We start from the raw sequence: 22,770 nt of genomic DNA, 5'->3' as shown, positions 1-22,770 counted from the left end.
GGGTTGCGTTAGGTTAAAGACTCTCAACATGTTAACCCGAAACCCATCTACTAGACACGATTCACAACCCTACTTGGCAAGGCATGGTCTCTAATTATCATTTATCGCCAAACTTTATGGTAATATTAGTCGTTTTTCGGTCAAAAAAAAAAATTTAAAATCAAGCTTCGGTGTAATATTTTACTCTCTGTTATGTATAACTAAGTATTCTCTTTTGTATGGGGTAAAGGTTTTCAACTCCTAAGATTCTTTACGTTATGTCATCTCCTACTCCTCGATCTTCTTCTGACTTTCCTCCTTCTCCTTCTTTTCTTTCTACGGGCGTCATTGTTGCCATTGTCATCGGTTTTGTGGCTTTTACATTCAGTAAGTTGTATCAAATAAAATAAATCTGGAATCAACAATACTCAATTGCAAGTGCACTCTACATATTAATGGTTTTTCTTGATTTGCAGTTTGGTGGATGATTGTTAGAGCTATAGAAGCTGCCGTGGAGGCATCAAAGAACCCAGACTCTCGATTCATCACCATCGGCATGGCCCGGTTCCTCATGACATGGAAAGTGAAAAGCCCATCCGGTTCACCTCTTCACAACTAAAAAAAAGCCACAGATAACTTCAACATCAAATTGGGTTCAGGCGGGTTCGGGATAGTTTACAAGGGGACCATCAACAACAACAAGCCCGTTGCGGTCAAAGTACTAAATGGGACCTCTAATCATCAGCAAATTGAGGAGCAATTCATGGCAGAAGTGAGCACTATGGGAAGAACCCATCACTTTAATCTTGTCAGGCTTTATGGGTTTTGCTTTGAGTCAAGTTTAATAGCTCTTGTATACGAGTTCATGGTTAACGGCTCATTGGATAATCATTTGTTTAAAGGGAATAAAGGGGATATGATGGGGTTTGAGAAGCTTCACGAGATTGCGGTGGGAACGGCAAGAGGCATCACGTATTTGCATGAAGAGTGTGATCAAAGAATAGTTCACTATGATATTAAACCAGGAAACATACTGTTGGATTCAAATTTTTGTGCAAAAGTAGCTGATATTGGTTTAGCCAAACTTTGTAACATGGATAACACCCATATAACCATGACTTTACTAGAAAACTGGTCGATTTCTTACATCATTTTCCGTTGGAAATGTGTAGGAAATCATTGTTTCCAACACATTTCCAACAAAAACAGGTTTGTGGGAAAAAGGCTCGTAGGAAATATTTTTCTACGCATTTCCAACACATTTTCCAACACATTACCTACAAAAAATGTCGTTGGAAGTTTCCAACGATTTCTAACACAACTAATTAAAACATGTATTTTCATTTTCTTACGCATTTCCTACACATATTAACGAATTTCTAACGCAATTTAACTATTTTCTTTTTTTATTTTTTTAGATTTACCTACACATTTCCAACGCACCAAATTATTTTCTATGTTTATTTTCCTACGCATTTCCAATGCATCTAGTTTTAGTTTTAATTTTTTCTTGCATATTTCAAAAATAATTCCAAAATGAAAAAAAGAAAATACAAATCAAGATCTATTATGCTAAAAATGCAAAAAAACATATATATATATATATATATATACATGTTTTTACAAATCAACCACAAATACAATAACTTAATATAAAATGTTCACAATATAGCACTAATCTTAATTTTTGAATCCTTTCCTCATTTTCCATACGCTAGTTTTCCATTTGTTTCATTCATTGTTCCAAGTCTTCTCATGTCGTCCGTTCTTTTTTCAAATGTTCTTCCATTTGGGATTGAACAACTTGTACCTAAAAATTTATTAACATAATAATTCATAAAACAAAATATATATGATTAATAATCATAGCCAATGTTTTCTGAACCAAATCGGACATCAAACCGCTTGTTTTAATGGTTGATTGGTCAACAGGTCGGATCGGTTGGACCGGATGACGTGGTAATATCATTATATACGCACAAACAATTTCAATAAATATTATAACTGTATATATAATTTGATAACAAATATACTTTAGTTAAAGTAAATTAGTCAGTATGTAACATCCTGAATATTATAATGATAAATAAAGAAAGTTACGTTTAGTGATTTCGCGTTATTAAGTAAGTAATACCGAGTAAAGAACGGATCATGGACTTAGATTAATTAAGATGGATTAAGGGTAATGGGCCTTAGGTCCATGGGCTTTAAGGGATATAAATATCAAATTAAACCATCCTAAAACCCTAACTATCATTTCCATCTTTCATAAATCTCTACACACTCAAAAACACACACATACACTACACCTCATACGGCCCCGAGAGAGAGAGAGAGAGAGGGCGGATTCGAGTCCAAAAATCAAGCCGACCATTATTAGATCTTCAATATACGAGATAACCAAGCAAACCGCGACCACACCGAACGTATAAAAGGTATGTTTTGATCCTAAAGATTTCGTTTTTATAAACGTTTAGTCTTGAAACTTAGAACGAGAGTAGATCGGGTATAAACGAAACATAAAGTTGTAAACTTGATGATAAATACGAGTGTAATGAACCCGAAAATGGAAACGGCTCGATTAATGAACCCTTAACATTAGTATTGAACGTTTTTACCATAAAGGTCCAAACTTTACGTCATTCCGGGCTAAGTTTTACCCAAACAAGGCCATGGGAATGATCGCGGAGTTAGTTAACGTAATATCCAAGAAATTCTCGATGAAATAAGGGTGATTTTGGTGAGTAAGATTGAACAGAGACGGCAGCTGGGCAACTTCGCCTGCAAGCCATAACTTCGCCTTCATGCAAGTTCGCTTGCAAGCAAGTTCGCCTAACTGGTAACTTCGCCTAAGGCCAAGTTCGCCTAACTGATAACTTCGCCTGGTGACAAGTTCGCCTAACTGGTAACTTCGCCTAAGGCCAAGTTCGCCTAACTGATAACTTCGCCTAGTGACAAGTTCGCCTAACTGGTAACTTCGCCTAAGGCCAAGTTCGCCTAACTGATAACTTCGCCTGGTGACAAGTTCGCCTAACTGATAACTTCGCCTAAGGCCAAGTTCGCCTAACTGATAACTTCGCCTGGTGACAAGTTCGCCTAGCTGGTAACTTCGCCTGGCATATGTTCGCCTAGGGTTAACTTCGCCAAACACTAATTTCGCCTATGCTTAAGTTCGCTTATTGTTAAGTTTGCTTAATGATAAGTTCGCTGGAGTTAGCAAATGAGAAAATAAATTAGAAACCTAATGAAAAATTTGTTAAGATAGTTAATGAAAATAAAATTTTTCCAAGCTGACCTGGCAGCTCGACCCCAGTCAGGGGCTCTGTCCCTTGGACCCTGCTAGGGCTGCCGCCCCTAGACTCCGCTGCCAGGGGCGCTGCCCCCGGACCCCCGTTCGTTGTGGGTTATATAAAAATAGAAATACAACATGAGTAGTAGTAGTTAATTGATACATGTAAATATTATACAGTTAGCCGTGCACAGCTCAAGAAGGGAATAACAATTAACGGAGAGCGTAACAGGATTCAGGTGAGTTTCTAGCCCCATTTATGTGTTATGTTTTCGGGGCTGTGTGCATACTCAATATGTTTGTTAATACGCTTATCCTAAAAGATAAGTGTATGCCTTACGTGAATAATGTGAAATGCATGAATGATTGCTTGATGGTACGTGAACGATCTTCGGATATTGCACGTACTGTCAGGTTGTAACGCTATGTATAAGGTAAGTATGATATGTATGCTTATGTGTATGAATGTGATAAAGTTAATAAAAGAAGGAAAGGATGGTTGTATGGTTGTATGGTTACGAAGAGGGTACCGGGCCCTAATAATACTCGAGGTATGATGTATGGTTGTATGGTAACGAAGAGGGAATCGAACCCTACTAATATTCGAGAACTAGGGAACCGAACCCTACTAATATTCGAGGAAAGAGGGTACCGAGCCCTAATAATACTCGAGAAAAGAGGGTACCGAGCCCTAATAATACTCGAGGAATGAGGGTACCGAGCCCTAATAATACTCGAGGAAGGAGGGTACCGAGCCCTAATAATACTCGAGGAATGTAGGGCGTAATGCTCTTTATAACGTAAGATATGAAAGCAAGTTAATACAAAAGAAAGTATGAAAGTATAAAAGTATGAATGAAAGAATATAAGTTTGTGTGTATTGTATAATGTATGATTAACTAGAACTCACTCAGCGTAGCTGACTTTTAGTATGCACGCAGGTGAGTAGGATGAGGCAGCTCGCTTGAGGGGACACGTGGCACTGAATAAGAGGCTGGCATCGGAAGACTCAAGACGTTTAAGTTTAACGTTTTGTTTATTTTGAAAGACAAGATGTTGTTTTAAGACAACATGCATGGACTTATAGTGACATGTATGTATTTGATAGTGTGTAATTCGTATTTGGATCCGGGTTTGGGTTTTGCATGTTTAAAATTGGTTTTATACATATCATATTAACAAGATTTAAAACTTTTATATCCGCTGCGTTTTTGGTAAAATAGGGATTTTATCACTTTGATAATCTTGTTAAAACCCAACAGTTTTATGAAAGCTTTTATATTCCGCGAATGTTTTTAATTAACTCTGATATTTAGAACTGCGTTTATGAGTAAATCCAACACAAAAGTAGGGCTACCGGTAACGGGGCCTTACAAGTTGGTATTAGAGCAAAGTTCGAGAGATTTAAGCATCCTACATGCTTAGACTCGAACAGAGAATGGGATTTAAGTAAGAAAAGAAAGAAGATGCCAGTTCAAGAATGTCATCTGTCGCTCAAGCAAGCTCAGCAAAGGTAAGATGTATGAATAAATGATGTGTGATAACAGATAAAGAAAGGATATATGATTGATAAGGATAGGATTAATTGATTGTTTCGATTGACTAACTGTTTAAGTAGAATCAGCACAAATGGACTCATAAAAGGAAGTGTGTAGGACACGGAAAGTAACGTGATCAGCTAATCACAGCTGGCCACTGTTATTACCTGTTAGCCTTACTATCCTTGTACTAAATAGTTCCTTGAGTGATGATGTTTGTGTTTTCCCTTTTAGAATACGATGGCTGGAGCTGGAGGTCGCACTGGACGACGCGGAAGGCCTCGTCGTGTCCAGCAACCTTCGGTTGAGACAGCTTCCAACACCGGAGATGAGGGGAGTGCAGCTGGAGGAGGTCCGATCAACAACGAAGGGGTTCAACTGGATCCCGCAATTAGCAGCTATTGTTCAAGCTGTAGCCACTGCTGTGAAGAATATAACTCCTGGAGGATCTGCTGGAAGCCGTGGAAGAACTGCTGAAGGGGCAGGTGGTGATGGTAGGAAAGATGATGAGAGAGAAAAGGGTGATTCAAGTGAGGTAAGGTCTGTGAAAATTGATGATTGGAAGAGGGGCCAAGGCGATTGCAACTATAAGTCCTTCAAAGGTTGTAACCCGCCTAAGCTGACTGGTTTAGGAGACGCAATCGCTACTCTTCAGTGGATAACCGCCATGGATAAAATTATCCGCATTAGCGAGTGCCGTCCCGACCAAGCGGTAGGTTATGCTACTCAATCATTCGAGGATGAGGCTATGTATTGGTGGGAGAGTGTGGAGCAGAGGAAGACCCGTGAAGAAATCAAAGAGATGAAGTGGGAGGATCTGAAGGAGTTAGTGATGAAGAGGTTCTGTGCTGATGCAGAAGTTGAAAGGGCGGAGATGAAGTTCCTGAACTTGAAAGCTGGGACGATGACACATCGTGAGTACACCACTGAGTTCAACCGAATGTCTAGGTTGGTGCCCGATATGGTCAACACTGAGGCTAAGAGAACCAAGTGTTATGTGAGGGGATTACCACAGAGAGTCCGCATGTTAGTCAGGACAAGTAAACCTGCTACTTTCGATTCTGCCGTCGAACTCGCAGAGATGGTCTATGCAGACCTGGCTGCAGATGATGTGGTGGTGGTAGACGAGAAGAAAGAGAAGAAATGGGTCGCTCCTGCTAAACGACCCGGTACCCAGATGTGGAACCCTAAGAACAAGCAGCCGAGAGTTTGGGAGAACAGGTCGTGCAAGACTTGTGGCAAGGCACACAGTGGTGAGTGTAGGTGGGGAAAGGGATCAGATACATGTCATAAGTGTGAAAAGATGCATGCTGGGGAGTGTAGAGTTGGGTCGAATGTTTGCTACAAGTGTGGGAAGGCAGGTCATTATGCTCATGAGTGTAGTTCTAAACCTGCATGCTACAAGTGTGGTAAGACATGTCACTTTGCTAGAGAATGCACCGAGGGTGAAGCTGGAGGTAGTGAAAAGAAGGATGCCGATCAAGCTAGGCCAAGAACTAGAGCCTACATGCTGACCCAAGAACAAGCCAAGCAGATTCCGGATGTCGTCACAGGTACGTTTCTAGTGAACGGTGTTTCCGCTTCTGTATTATTTGATTCGGGCGCAAACAAAAGTTTCGTAGCCACACCATTTAGTAAACTAGCTAAAATGAAATGTTGCCGAGTGTCTGAAACTCTTATAGTAGAAACCGCTAGTGACACTTCGGTTAAAATAATGAAAATGGTTAAGGACTGTAAGATAGAATTAGAGGGACATGAGTTCCCTGTTACCTTGTATGTTATGACCTTAGGAGGGTTCGATGTGGTTTTTGGGATGGATTGGTTGTCTGAGTTTGAGGCTCAGATAGTATGTAAGAGTAGGATAATAAGGTTAAAGTTCTTGAATGGTAGTGCGGTGACGGTTTATGGTGATAAGGAAAGTTATGGGCTTAATGTCATTTCGATGATAAAAGCCGAGGGTTTGTTAAGGCGAGGGTGCGGTGCCTACCTGGCGTATGTTGTCAATGCAACAACCGAGACGAAAGAAATGAAAGATGTTCCCATCGTGTGTGACTACCCAGAAGTATTCCCTGAGGATCTTCCGGGGTTGCCACCAGAGCGAGGGATAGAATTTCAGATAGATTTAATACCAGGAGCCCAGCCCGTCGCGAAAGCGCCTTACTGTCTAGCACCGTCTGAGATGAAAGAATTGATGTCCCAACTGCAAGAACTCCTCGACAAAGGTTTCATAAGACCAAGTGTTTCTCCGTGGGGCGCACCAGTGTTGTTCGTGAAGAAGAAGGATGGAAGTATGAGAATGTGCATAGACTATCGTGAGTTGAATAAGCTTACGGTAAAGAATAGATATCCTTTGCCAAGGATTGATGATCTGTTTGACCAACTACAAGGTTCAAGTTGGTTCTCACGAATAGATCTCAGATCAGGCTATCATCAGCTGAAGGTGAAGAAGGTAGACATCCCTAAGACAGCGTTCCGAACGCGGTATGGACACTACGAGTTCCTCGTAATGTCATTCGGTCTAACAAATGCTCCTGCAGCATTTATGGACATGATGAATAGGGTGTGTCGGCCGATGTTGGATAAGTCGGTTATCGTCGTCATTGATGATATATTGATTTATTCAAAGAGTGAGTCTGACCATGCTGAGCATCTAAGAGAGGTATTGGAGACTCTGAAGAAAGAGAAATTGCACGCTAAGTTTTCGAAGTGCGCGTTCTGGTTGCGAGAAGTGCAATTTCTAGGTCACGTGATCAATCCGGAAGGGATTACCGTGGACCCAGCTAAGATTGAAGCGATAACGAATTGGAAGACTCCGCAGAATCCGACTGATATACGAAGCTTCCTAGGGTTAGCTGGCTACTATAGGAGATTCATCAAAGGTTTCTCCAAGATAGCCGCACCGCTGACCGGTATGACCCGAAAGTCGATAGTATTCAGTTGGGGAAAGTTCCAAGAAGAATCCTTTGAGGAATTAAAGAAGAGACTCACGCAAGCTCCAATCCTTGCTCTACCCGATGGTGACGAGGATTTAGTTGTTTGTGCTGATGCCTCGCATCAAGGGCTAGGTTGCGTGTTGATGCAACGAGGAAAGGTGATAGCTTACGCGTCTAGACAGTTGAAAGTCCACGAGAGTACTTATCCGACGCATGATTTAAAGTTAGCAGCTGTAGTGCATGCTCTTAAGATATGGAGGCATTATCTGTACGGTACTAAGTGTACTATCTATACAGATCATAAGAGTTTAAAGTACTTCTTCGAGCAGAAAGAATTAAACATGAGGCAGAGAAGATGGTTGGAGTTGATTAAGGATTATGACTGCGACATTAAGTACTATCCCGGTAAAGCTAATGTAGTCGCTGACGCGTTAAGTCGTAAGAATGAGGAAGTCCTTGCAACAGTGAAGTCATACAAGTTGATCATAAACCCAAGTCTTTTTGAAGAAATCATCAAGGTGCAGTCAGAGGTGTTAGTAGATGAAGAGTTAGTAAAGAAAGAAAGGATTTATGGCCAGCAAGATGAGTTGATGGAAAACACTCATGGAGTTAAGACTAGGTTCGACCGTATGTGGATCCCACGCCATGGTGATCTTAGAAGTCGAATCTTGGATGAAGCTCATAAGTCAAGGTACTCAATCCATCCAGGAGCTACTAAGATGTATCAAGATTTAAAAAGAGACTATTGGTGGTCGGGAATGAAGAATGAGGTAGTAGATTATGTCAGTAAGTGCTTAACTTGCTTACAAGTCAAAGCCGAACATCAGAAGCCTTATGGAAAAATGCAGCCACTAGAGATACCTGAGTGGCAATAGGAACACATCACCATGGATTTCATAACTAAGCTACCTCGTACAGCTAAGCATCATGATACTATATGGGTGATTGTGGACCGTTTGACCAAGAGTGCTCACTATCTGCCCATATGAGATGCCATCTCGTCAGAAACGTTAGCAAACTTGTTCATTAAAGAAATTGTAACCAAGCATGGAGTACCGTTATCGATCGTGTCTGATAGAGATACACGGTTTACTTCGAGGTTCTGGAAGAAATTCCATGAAGCTATGGGGACGAGGTTGAACATCAGTACGGCGTATCATCCTCAAACCGATGGGCAGTCTGAAAGGACGATCCAAACCCTTGAGGATATGTTTTGTGCTTGTGTTTTAGATTTTGGTGGAAGTTGGGATGATCATCTGCACCTGGCAGAGTTCTCCTATAACAACAGTTACCATTCAAGTATTGGTATGCCACCGTTTGAGATGCTTTACGGTAGACGATGTAGAACCCCGGTGTGTTGGGGTGAGATTGGTCAGAAAGAAATGGGAAGCCTAGAAGTAGTTCAAGAAACGTCTTCAAAGTTCGATCAGATCAAAGCAAGAATGAAAGCCACTCAAGACAGACAAAAGTCTTATGCAGATAAGCGGCGGCGACCAATTGAGTTTAACATTGGCGACAATGTGATGCTTAAAGTCTCGCCTTGGAAAGGAATTATCCGTTTTAGAAAGAGGGGGAAGTTGAGTCCGAGGTACATTGGACCGTTTAAAATTTTAGATCGTGTGAGGGAAGTAGCTTATAAGCTGGATTTACCCGATGAGTTAGAAGGAATTCATTCAACCTTCCATGTTTCTCATCTGAGAAAGTGTCTAGCTGATGACACGTCTCACGTGCCATTGATGGACATTGAGATTGATGAACAATTGAACTACATCGAGCAACCAATAGAGATTGTTGACCGCAAGGAGAAGCAGCTTCGTCACATAGTTATACCTTTAGTAAAAGTGATATGGAAACATCGCAAAGGATCGGATGCTACTTGGGAAGCCGAGGATGAGATGCGCAAGTTTTACCCTGGTCTGTTTATTTAATAGTTAGGTTTCGGGGACGAAACCACTTTAAGGAGGGAAGACTTGTAACATCCTGAATATTATAATGATAAATAAAGAAAGTTACGTTTAGTGATTTCGCGTTATTGAGTAAGTAATACCGAGTAAAGAACGGATCATGGACTTAGATTAATTAAGATGGATTAAGGGTAATGGGCCTTAGGTCCATGGGCTTTAAGGGATATAAATATCAAATTAAACCATCCTAAAACCCTAACTATCATTTCCATCTTTCATAAATCTCTACACACTCAAAAACACACACATACACTACACCTCATACGGCCCCGAGAGAGAGAGAGAGAGAGAGAGAGAGGGCGGATTCGAGTCCAAAAATCAAGCCGACCATTATTAGATCTTCAATATACGAGATAACCAAGCAAACCGCGACCACACCGAACGTATAAAAGGTATGTTTTGATCCTAAAGATTTCGTTTTTATAAACGTTTAGTCTTGAAACTTAGAACGAGAGTAGATCGGGTATAAACGAAACATAAAGTTGTAAACTTGATGATAAATACGAGTGTAATGAACCCGAAAATGGAAACGGCTCGATTAATGAACCCTTAACATTAGTATTGAACGTTTTTACCATAAAGGTCCAAACTTTACGTCATTCCGGGCTAAGTTTTACCCAAACAAGGCCATGGGAATGATCGCGGAGTTAGTTAACGTAATATCCAAGAAATTCTCGATGAAATAAGGGTGATTTTGGTGAGTAAGATTGAACAGAGACGGCAGCTGGGCAACTTCGCCTGCAAGCCATAACTTCGCCTTCATGCAAGTTCGCTTGCAAGCAAGTTCGCCTAACTGGTAACTTCGCCTAAGGCCAAGTTCGCCTAACTGATAACTTCGCCTGGTGACAAGTTCGCCTAACTGGTAACTTCGCCTAAGGCCAAGTTCGCCTAACTGATAACTTCGCCTAGTGACAAGTTCGCCTAACTGGTAACTTCGCCTAAGGCCAAGTTCGCCTAACTGATAACTTCGCCTGGTGACAAGTTCGCCTAGCTGGTAACTTCGCCTGGCATATGTTCGCCTAGGGTTAACTTCGCCGAACACTAATTTCGCCTATGCTTAAGTTCGCTTAATGTTAAGTTCGCTTATTGTTAAGTTCGCTTAATGATAAGTTCGCTGGAGTTAGCAAATGAGAAAATAAATTAGAAACCTAATGAAAAATTTGTTAAGACAGTTAATGAAAATAAAATTTTTCCAAACTGACCTGGCAGCTCGACCCCAGCCAGGGGCTCTGCCCCTTGGACCCTGCTAGGGCTGCCGCCCCTAGACCCCGCTGCCAGGGGTGCTGCCCCCGGACCCCCGTTCGTTGTGGGTTATATAAAGATATAAATACAACATGAGTAGTAGTAGTTAATTGATACATGTAAATATTATACAGTTAGCCGTGCACAGCTCAAGAAGGGAATAACAATTAACGGAGAGCGTAACAGGATTCAGGTGAGTTTCTAGCCCCATTTATGTGTTATGTTTTCGGGGCTGTGTGCATACTCAATATGTTTGTTAATACGCTTATCCTAAAAGATAAGTGTATGCCTTACGTGAATAATGTGAAATGCATGAATGATTGCTTGATGGTACGTGAACGATCTTCGGATATTGCACGTACTGTCAGGTTGTAACGCTATGTATAAGGTAAGTATGATATGTATGCTTATGTGTATGAATGTGATAAAGTTAATAAAAGAAGGAAATGATGGTTGTATGGTTGTATGATTACGAAGAGGGTACCGGGCCCTAATAATACTCGAGGTATGATGTATGGTTGTACGGTAACGAAGAGGGAATCGAACCCTACTAATATTCGAGAACTAGGGAACCGAACCCTACTAATATTCGAGGAAAGAGGGTACCGAGCCCTAATAATACTCGAGAAAAGAGGGTACCGAGCCCTAATAATACTCGAGGCAGGAGGGTACCGAGCCCTAATAATACTCGAGGAATGTAGGGCGTAATGCTCTTTATAACGTAAGATATGAAAGCAAGTTAATACAAAAGAAAGTATGAAAGTATAAAAGTATGAAAGTATGAATGAAAGAATATAAGTTTGTGTGTATTGTATAATGTATGATTAACTAGAACTCACTCAGCGTAGCTGACTTTTAGTATGCACGCAGGTGAGTAGGATGAGGCAGCTCGCTTGAGGGGACACGTGGCACTGAATAAGAGGCTGGCATCGAAAGACTCAAGACGTTTAAGTTTAACGTTTTGTTTATTTTGAAAGACAAGATGTTTTAAGACAAGATGTGTTTTGTTATGAAATGTTTTATGAAAGCTTTTATATTCCGCGAATGTTTTTAATTAACTCTGATATTTAGAACTGCATTTATGAGTAAATCCAACACGAAAGTAGGGCTACCAGTAACGGGGCCTTACACAGTACTAACCGCACATTGCATTGGGTGTAAAGTAGTGATGACGTATGGAACGGGTCAATGTAGTTTGAGTCAAAATCTGAACAAAGCTACCATATACAAACTCATGAACACCAATTTGAGTAATTTGATGCAAATCGTCTGAATCTAAGGGCAAAGTGATGTTCTCTCTCTGTTGTATGGATCATATAGCTATGACCGTTGTATATCTATGAACATGTTCATCCATTTAATAACGAAAAAAATTATATAATATACCAAAAAAACAACATAATTTTACAAAAGATTATGGAAATAAGAACATACTTGAGAGGGGTGTAGACGGTCCATGCAACATGTGTAGGAAAGACAGCTAAAATCGATACACGTTTCCAAATTCCTATAATAAGAATCAGAGCAGCAATTGGACCCACCAATAAACCTGCATAATTGTTCATAAATATCAAAAAAAATCATCCTGCTAATACATACGAAACAAGATATAATCAACTAATCAAGATGTTTAATAAACAAAAGGGTCAAACCCGTACGAACTATCGAGAGCACCGCTTTGGCACATGTTTATCATTTGATTCTTAAGGATGCTCGGTGTCATCAACAAGATGCTTCAGTTAGTCGGGCGGCCGGCAACACCGCTGCTGATTAACCCATTGATTAACCGATTTTAGCTTCATGCTGGCAATCACATTATCGTCACCTCTATCAAACAAAATTGTCATTCTTAATTTAGTTACCAACTAAAAGATGTTGAAAAAATATCAATGTAGCAAAAAGAAAATGATCATACCATCACTATATTCTGCGATCACAAGATATGTCTGATGTGATTTTAGATTGCTCTCCTATTGCAGCAAACCTGCATTTAAGTATGGCAACAACAACAATGTACATAACAAGTACCCTAACTACCATATCAAACTCACACCAAATCATGCTTAGAAATCAACAAGTCAAATTTAACCACTTTATATATTATCTATGTTTGCAAAATATTCATGAATCATCTATTATAAGAAAAATAAATAAGTTCTACATAGATACACGGAAACTCACTTAGACAAACACTTGGTATGCATGATGGAACAAAACATAAAAGATAAAGCAAATCATCTCAACTAACCCCAAAATCAAGACCATAGATGTTAATTAGATATACATCAAAACTAAAAGCCTTAGTCACCTAGATTTAGTGAAAAAAAATGGTTGACGAATTACCTTTTAAGCATTCGTTCATGAGATCGACATGGTGAGAGAGGCCAGGGGTTGAGAGAAAGTGGGAGGTTAATTGTTTTGGGATGAAATCTGATATGATTAATTGGGTTTAGGTTGGAGGGAAATCAAATTCTTTTCGTGTTAAAAGTTGGGGGGAAACCCATTATGGCAGTTCTTATAAACTAACCGTTATATTCATATAAATATAAAATATATATGTATAAGAAAAACAAATAAAAATCTTTAAATGAGCCGAGGTTTGCTTTTATGACCTCAAGTCGAGTCGCTCGTGAGCTACTTGAGCTAAGATCAATAAAAAAACTCAAAATCAAAAAAAGGCGAGCCGCTTGTGAACTAGTTGAAATTGGATCAATAAAAAGCTCAAAACGAAGCTGCTCGCGAGTTACCCGAGCTTAGATCAATAAAAAAACTCGAAACGAGTTGAGCCGCTCGCAAGCTACTTGAGCTCAGATTGATGAAAAACTCAAAACGAGTGATGCTTTTTGAGCTCGAGCATCAAATAACGCTCGTTTAGTTACTGAACTCAATCCCAAGCCTTGTATAGGAGGCTCTTTTAGGCTTGTCGAGCTTTACTAAGCCTTATGCATTTTTTTAGTTTATTTATTTTGAATTTATGTATTAATATCATATTTCACAATCATTTAAGTTTTTCTTAACATATATAAAAAAGAATTAAACATGCATATAAATTAATTAATAAATAATAAATGAGTCGAACCCGATCTTCAAAAAACAACTAATGAGCCAAGCTTCTTCTTCCTTTGCTTAAGTTCACACGGAGAATCTCTTATGTATTAGTTCCAACTCCTATAAATAATACACACACAGGTTATACATACATACATAAGAATAATAATTATATAATTGTATAGTTATATCTCGAAGATGGTAACGATTGTTGACGTTGGGAATGTAATGGGGTACGTGGTGGGATTCTCGGTTAAGGAAACAAGGAAGTCGAATTATGAGCATGTTTTATCGGTGGCCACTCGTTCAACTAATTGGTACAATAATATTCCAAGAATGATAAACATTTGTGCCTGGAGGGTTTTACTAAATTGCCTTCCTACCCTTTCCGACATTATCGACAGAAATTATGATGTCCATGTGTTCTTTGTTCAGTTTGCAATCTTTAACATGAGTATAGCAATCACATATTTGTTAGTTGCCCTTTTATCCTTGGGATCTCGAGTAAAATTGTTGCTTGGCTAGGAATTGCGTTGTCGGTGGATCAAGCTCCTTCCTCTATTAGAGCTTGGCTCAGTTCAGTTTATCCAGTGCCTTCTAAAAAAAGATTTAGCGGATCTATTATCTGTCACTTGGTGGATTACTTGGAGAATGATAGATGACGCTCTCTTACAATTGAAAAGAATCAAGGAGGGACGTTATAACGATATTGTTCAACGAATTTCTATTTGGTATTATAGTAATCTTGTTAAGGGTGTTCTTCGGGTTATTGCTTGACTTTTGGGTTGTTTGAGTTTGAACTTAAAGCAAATTGACCCAAGAACCGACCCATATAAGTTTAGGTTTTTCGGGGTTTCGAGTTGAATGGGCCGGGTGAATTCGGGCCAGGTTTTGGGTTTAACAAATTAAAAAAAAAATTATTCACCTTTAACAAGATCATAAACAACTAAAATTATATTCTAAACCTTCAACATACATTTATGTCGTCTTTCAAATAATAATAATAATAATTAACATATAATAATTGTTTTAATTTTAAGTTTCCAACTCATTTTCAATAAAAATATTATTATTATTTTGATTTTTTAGACTCATTTAATTTTTAATGAAAATGAGTTGGAAACTTAAAATTAAAACAATTATTATAGGTTAATTATTATTATTATTATTATTATTATTATTATTATTATATTCCCTACGCATTTATGACGATAATAAATTACAAAATTTTAAAAATACAAAAACCAAAATAATCAAGATTTTTTTTCCAGATATGACAAAAAATCAAAATTTGTTTTAAAAATTTAAACATGAATAAGGTATATATGAGCTCGAGCCGATTTTAGACTCATTTAATTTTTTTTTTAAATATATAAAAATAACTAAAATTGTATATAAATCAGTTAATAAATAATAAATTAGTTGAATCCGAGATTAAAAAAACCATATGCGATTACCATTATTAGGAATAATAAAAGTAACTTAATTATAAATAAAACAATTATTATATCAAAAACAAACATTAATAAGATTAATGGTGTTGAAATAATTCCTACGCATTTCCAGCGAAAGCTATTATTTATTTATTTTGTGTTTATTTGTTACCCATTTCTCATGAAAATGTAAAATAAAAGCGTGCAACTATATTTTTGTTGGAAATGTGTTGGAATATTTGCTATGCATTTACAACACAATTGCGTTTTGTCACTATATTGTCACAATTTTGTTGCAAATTTACGGTTTTCTTTTTTCGTAGGAATTTCGTTGGAAGCGTGTTGCAAATAGCATTCGTAAGAAATGCGTTGGAAATTTTCGTAGGAAACATTAGTCTTTTCTAGTAGAGGGACGGGGTACCCCGGGCTATGCTGCTCCTGAGATCTGGATGCCTCTTCCAGTCACACACAAATGCGATGTCTATAGTTTCGGTATGCTACTTTTTGAGATAATCGGGAGGAGGAGGAACATGGACACCGCTCTTTGTGATAGCCAACAGTGGTTCCCAGTATGGGCTTGGGGCAAGTATGAAAAGGATCAGCTGAAAGATTTAATGATAGTTTGTGAGATTGAAGAAAAAGATCATGAAGTTGTGGAGAGGATGCTAAAGGTGGCTTTTTGTTGTGTTCAGTATAGGTCTGAGACTAGGCCGATGATGAGCATCATTGTTAAAATGTTGGAAGGCATGCTAGAGGTACCTAAGCCTGTAAATCCTTTTACACATATGTTTTCAGGGGCTGATGAGCCGCCTAGCGGCTCTTTGGCTCGAATGGCGTGGAATGTCACTGGTTCAAATTGGTCTTCGTCAGTGGTTGTAACAAGATCTGAGACGCCACTTATGGGGAGATGTGAGATTACAGTGGCATCCAAATAACCACATGAACTAAACAAAAATTTTTGTTTTGAAATAAAATGCTTCGTATACTACATCCTTGCTTTATATGGTTAAATACGTACTCTCATCGTTAAAAAGTAAAATAAAATAGATCAATATTCATTCTGATGATTGGTTTATCTTTTTTCTTTCTAGTAATGTCATTTCTGGAGCATGTATTCCAGTTCTTGTATCATCAATTTCTTATTTGTTTTTGTTTCCTTTTAACTGTACTTTTGTACTCTCAAAATCCCAAACTGAAAAGGATCTATGTCGAAAACATGTAACTAAAACATCATACATAATTGTTTATCTAATTTGGGGTTCCTATACTTTTTTTTTTATGTTTTTGTATGATGAGTTGGGCTCTAGATGCTATTGGAATTTGGATATGTCTTACTGATAAGCTTAAATGTTGAGTGAAGTTTTGTTGCTGGTTGCTGGTTGTATTGAAGAGACCCAAATACGTATTGAAGAGACCCAAATAACCAGCTGATTAGATGTTGGTCGCTTAAAAAAGAAAATAGAGTAAATGACAACAATGAGAGGAAATATATGTAGAACCACCGTTCGCAAAATTAAAGTTTAACAGAGGTTCCTTAAAACAGATTTCGGGCTGTCTCCCAACCCTTAAGCGGCTCGTGGTGACGCGAGCGTGCAAAGTGCGCCATCAAAGCGCCACATTGAGCCCATCGTTCGAGCCTGTGCGCGTCGGGTGCTTCGCACCTTGCTAGTGCCACTAAGTGTGTCTTGTTATACAAGAATATAAACCACTTCTTAGTTTTTCCTTCTATCAACGTGAGACAAACCCATTCCCATTTCACCAAAGTTCAAGTTCTTAACCACATATTTTAGATCATTGATATCACATTCATTTATACTCTTGGTCTCGTTATTAATTGATATACTAATTAATATTATTAGTCCAAAGTTTCCAATAATATAATCATGAAATTTGTACAAACTTTGTGTAGTTTTCGTTTTTATTAGACCATCTCCAACTAGTTCAAACCAGTCACATCACTGCCATATCAGATTTCTTAAAAATCACATTATTTACTCCAACAATACACATTATCAAACCATCTTTATATTTCCACATCATCACTTACTTTTACGTTTACTTGAAATAAGAATTTCACAATACTATAAAATATTTTATTTTTATTTTTATAAATTTTATTTAAATAAATAGCAATATAATAAAATTTTAGTAGAAAATAGATTAACAAAAATGTAACAAATAGATAAACAAAAACATTATTACATAATTTACAATGACTTCTTGTTATGTTTTTTTTCTAAGACTTCTTGTTATGTTTTTTTTATTCAAAATACGTGTTGTAAAATAGATAATAAAATTGTTAAAAAACTAGCCATCAAAAAAATTAACCATTAAACTAGCCGTCATGAAAAAAATTCACAAACAAAATAATACATCATTTTAAATAAATATTAAAATATTTATATAAATATGGGTATATATATGATTTTGTTTTTGGTGGTTTGAAAAATCAAACCTCAAATATTGGTTTTTGGTTTAAACCCACCACTCCAATAGTTTAGGTGGTTTTTAGGTTGGTTTGAATCAACATAAACTACCCATTGGAGATGGTCTTAAATACTTGGAATGATGTGGTTCATCTAGTTCCATTCTATTTGACTTTCATGTGTCTTTTCATCATGTTGATGAGTCTGTCTTGCTTAAAGTTTAGGGTTTGGTTTGTTTTTCGTTGTCGGCTTGTTGTTGACGTTGAGAATTCTTTCTATTGTTATTTTGAATAAAAGTGCTCGAGTTGACACTCTAATTAAGTGGGTCACTTAGACTCATAGAGGCTTTTTTTCTTCCAACCGGACTAAGGAGTGTAAACAAAGAACATGCCACACAAAGAAAGATCTAAACGGATGCATAACAAAATAATTATAAAAAAAATGGTTTTAGTTAAGCGTAAACTAAAAACATGTGGATGTGAATTAATGGCCTTTGAAAAATAACCATCGCCACTTAATCACATAATCAGACAATACGTAGTCATCATAAATGTTTGAAGATTGAGATTAAGACTAAACGTTGAAGAGAAAACCCTTAACCCTATGTAAACCAACCAATCTTGGCCGTTGATTTGGTTTATTAATCAATGGTATATAATCAAGGTAACATTTACGCAATTAAATTAAACCTTTTGACCTTTTAATTAGACTTCAAAGATACAATTTAAAAAAAACAAAAAAAGAACACTCAAATTTGAAGCTGTCAATTTTCTTTAGACAATCTCCTCAAAGGTCAAAAGTCTCCTAATTTTGATTTCGCAGTCACCATCTCTCTCATCACTTCGAGTTTACAAACAAAAATATGTAAAAAGCTACATATACGTTAGAATAATAAAAAATCAGCTATGCTTGTTACGGGTTTGTATTCCATGTATTGTACGTAAAAAATAATTGAAATATTAAATAGTTAATAATTAAGATTTAGGCATATGTGAGACTTTTTCTCAGATCGAAATACGAGTGTATCCTCATACAGTGAATTTAGCCAGTGATTCATTTGGATGATTTGTTGACCGTTAAAAAAGGAAAAAAGACATCTTCAAGAGTGTTGCGTATAGTAATACATACATATATATATATATATATAATAAATCATTTTAATTACAAATTATAGAAAATGAACTTGTAAATATGATTGTATGCCCCTAGATGATGAAATGGGTTTGGAATGATGTTTAACATGTACAAATGGTTAACTTAATGGGATTTTAATGTGTTTATATGTGTGAAATTGAATAGCTATGAGAAATTACCGTTTGAAAAAAAAAAACTATGAGAAGTTAATGTTTTGCAAGTTAAACATGAAGATTGGACGTGTTTTAGAGAATACAAATAGATTTGAAATGAAGATAATGGAAGATGATATGATAGAGGGTCGAAATACGAAGATGTGGCCATAGATAGGGAGGAAAATAGAGTTGAAATAAGGAATTTACGAAGAAAACAATATTTATAAGAAAGCTGAAATCACAAGCTTCAGCCTGACCGTAACTTACAACCTCATAAGTTAAGTTTTTTTTTTTCAAAATTTTCAGGACGTAGCTTACAGTCGCTAGCTACCTGACATGATTTTTGTTAAATACCCCAAAATTAGGGTTTTTGAAGGTATTCCATTCTAAACAACAGGATTCGATTTTGAGAGATCTTAGAAGCGATTTTCAAAGGCTTTCCACTATTGCCTTCCATTCAATTAATCCACAATCATCAACACATGCATTCCAACACCAAGATTGAAGAATAATTCATCACCATGAGTGGCTAATTTTGTTGTTTCTTCCACGTGAAGAATTTTTGTAAGTACGTGATTTTTATTGATTCATGGTTAAGTTATTTTATAAACATAGATAAAAATGAGAAGAATGAAGAAAATGATTTGTGGCCTAAAGAGAATCCCTCAAAAAATAATAAAAAATATAATAACTCAAAATATATATTAAAAAAACTAAAATGCTTTTGCCGTCACCCTTGTAAAAAAACACCCACACACAGTGTTGATGAAATAAAAATAATTGTGTCTTTTTATTTATTATTGTATTTTTTATTATTTTTATCATTGATTTTGTCTTTTATTTTTCTTGATATTGTGTTATATTACTCAACATTGTATTATATTTTACTTAGAATTGTGTTATGTTTTGCTATCTATTGTGTCTTTTTTAGACACAATCACACAATTCGTCTCTAATGTTTCTCTAAAGTAATAAGATTGGGTAGTATGGCTTAAAGTCACATGTACGCGTACTAAGGTTCTAATATTGTAACAATGTTATGTACTAACTTTAACTTTCATTAAATGTTAACAAAAATGTTAGGCATGTAAAAAAAACTAAGGGCATTATTGTCATTAAACATAAGATTCCAAATAAAAAAATGACACATGCGCTCTATCATAGATAGGCTGTAAACCATCTTAACCGAATCGGACAGAACCTTGTTTGCCATCGTTCTTAAATCTTTTGTCGGATAAAGGGACAGTTCATTAAGGAATAATAATAATATTTCAAAACACAAATATGCTAAACATAAAAAGATGATTATGTTAACATTTAACGGGAGTTAATGTTAGTATCCGACATTATTGCAAAATAAAAACTTTAGTGCCCATACATGTAACTTTAAAATCTTAGTATCCAATTTTATTATTTTAGAGAAACATTATAGACTAAAGGACTGTTTGTTTAGGTCTGAACGAAGCTCTTAATGGTTAAGGTCTGATTCGATCAAACTTAAAAATGTTTGTTTCATCAAAGTGTAACGTCTTAATCTTAATGAGAATTATGACCCGCGCGTTGTCTGTTTATAATTTGTTGCGAAAAGCATGAGATGAAATTAAAGGGGTAGTTCATACTAAGGTTACATTTTACAATAACAAAGGTTATACAGGTGGCATTTGTTTTCTCCATCAGTTACTACCAAAGTTAACCTACCTAATTACAAAATATACATAGGTGGTAGGAGCTTGCACAAAATACTAAGTAGTGGTTCAAAAGCCTTGTTAGCTGTCCAAAAGATAGTGCTCGTCTTCCTGGTTCCATGTAAAGTTGATTAAGTGCTTGGTTTTCTTCGCCGGTGGTTTGCTATATTTTTTTAGTTAAAGTTTCTTGGCTAAAATTTTTGAAGGATATAACAGTAAAATAGTGAGGTCTTGAGTTTACCTGGTGTTTGGATGGTGTTCCTGTTGTTAGATGTTTTAGGATTCGGGGTGTTTGGAGATAGTATTGTAGGCTCGGATGCTTTGTTGACAATGACTGTTCCATCATACTTGAGTGTCACGTTCATCGGGTATGATATTCCTCTAATGGAAAGCAGTTTGGGCGGTGTCTTGTGTAGGTTAGTGTAGAAGTGTTTGATTGTCATTTCTTTGCATGTCATGTTCAACATGGTTGTCATGAACTCATTGAAAAAGACACCTTTGACACTACCTGTTTTGTCTGTAATTGTTCCATTTACGCAGTACCTGCAAAAGGTGTTTGGTCAGGTGTCGTAGCGAGGATATGGTGGTATTGTTTGTGGTTTGGTGCCTCTTACATGATGTTTGATCCTTGTTTTTTAAAATGATCTTTGCATTTGAAGCGTTGTTCTTTCTGGAATTGCAGGTTTGTTCTCTTTTTGCAGATATAGCATTTTACGGAGTACCATGGTCGGCTTGTGTCTAATTTTGTTATTAGTGCCTCGCATGTAAAATGAACTTGCTGTTAAAGAACATGTTTTCAATTACTTTTTAGTTGTAAAGTAGTATATATAAGTGGTAGTTGTAGTGACGTACCTTACTCTCCATTTTTAGCATATCCTCAATGGTTGTTAATGGTTCTGATTGTCTTGTTGATGAGTATCTAGGTATGTTGTTGTACCTATTATTGGCATGTGTTCCTGTGTTTAGTGCATGTAATTTTTTAGGCAGATAAAGGAAGAGAAACTATTATGTATAAGTTATGAAACAATGTATAAGTATCAGTCAATCCGAACGTTTGTTTATAAATAATAAAAAAAACAATAATAGGTATGGTTAGGTTAAATAAAATAATGTTTTCTTCTAAATTTAGTGACATATTATTATATTTACATATTGTTCAACTTTGCAACCGTTGCTATGTCTCCTCTATCATATACACTTTATTGTTGGTAAAAATCAGCGTAAAATTAACTTTTTGTTTGATGCGTACTTGTTCTTGTATGCTTCAAGTTCTGGGACTGAAGGTTTATGATTGCAGTTTTAGCATCAATGCTTTTCAGCTGTAGGGTCTTCGTGTTCGTACCTGTGTGGTGGATAGAATATGACATTTAAATAATATCTTTAAAGAAATGTATAAATTCAATCAAAAAGTATAAATTCAAATAAAACACATAGTAATGTGTTGTAAATGTAAAGAATGTATTAACTTTAAAATTTTTTATAGTAATAAGTTGTGTGTTAATTACCTTTAACTTTGGCGACAGATGTTGCAGTCACTACCAACAGCTCGCCAATTGTTATATCTCCCTCAACTTGTGATAACTGACCATTCCAGAACGTGAGGTTGATTACATTTCTTCTGTGTAATTGGGTTAGTAGATGCTTTTTTCTTATTATGTGTAAAAGCTAATTGTTTACTTGTCATCTTGTAAGGTAATCTTTCTCATAGTGCTTCCACCTCTATCTTGTACCAGAGTGTTAGCTTCAACAAGGCCAATAAAGTTTGTTTGTTTAAGCATGTGAAGTAATAGTAAATGGTTATTTTTTCTTGTTTGCATTAGTGTTGTAAATTTGTAGTCAGTACTTGTGAGTTGTTTAGGATCTTCTGTTCTACTTTCCAACATATCGTACAATGCAAACTCGAAGTGATGTAGAGGTATGTTGTTGTTGTGGATGGGTGTAAAC

At 36.7% G+C, this 22,770-nt stretch overlaps 1 pseudogene; it reads left to right on the top strand.

Moving 5' to 3' along the window:
- Positions 1-257: 257 nt before the first annotated feature.
- Positions 258-16,361, top strand: LOC143548454 (G-type lectin S-receptor-like serine/threonine-protein kinase At1g34300 pseudogene; annotated as a pseudogene).
- The last annotated feature ends 6,409 nt before the right edge of the window (positions 16,362-22,770 follow it).

Source organism: Bidens hawaiensis, unplaced genomic scaffold (genome assembly GCF_021521415.1).
Source record: "Bidens hawaiensis isolate Kalapana, Puna unplaced genomic scaffold, B.hawaiensis_p1.1 tig00015127_1, whole genome shotgun sequence".
Lineage (NCBI taxonomy): Eukaryota > Viridiplantae > Streptophyta > Magnoliopsida > Asterales > Asteraceae > Bidens > Bidens hawaiensis.
The sequence above is the reverse complement of the archived record's forward strand: the minus strand, read 5'-3'. Positions and strand labels throughout refer to the sequence as shown.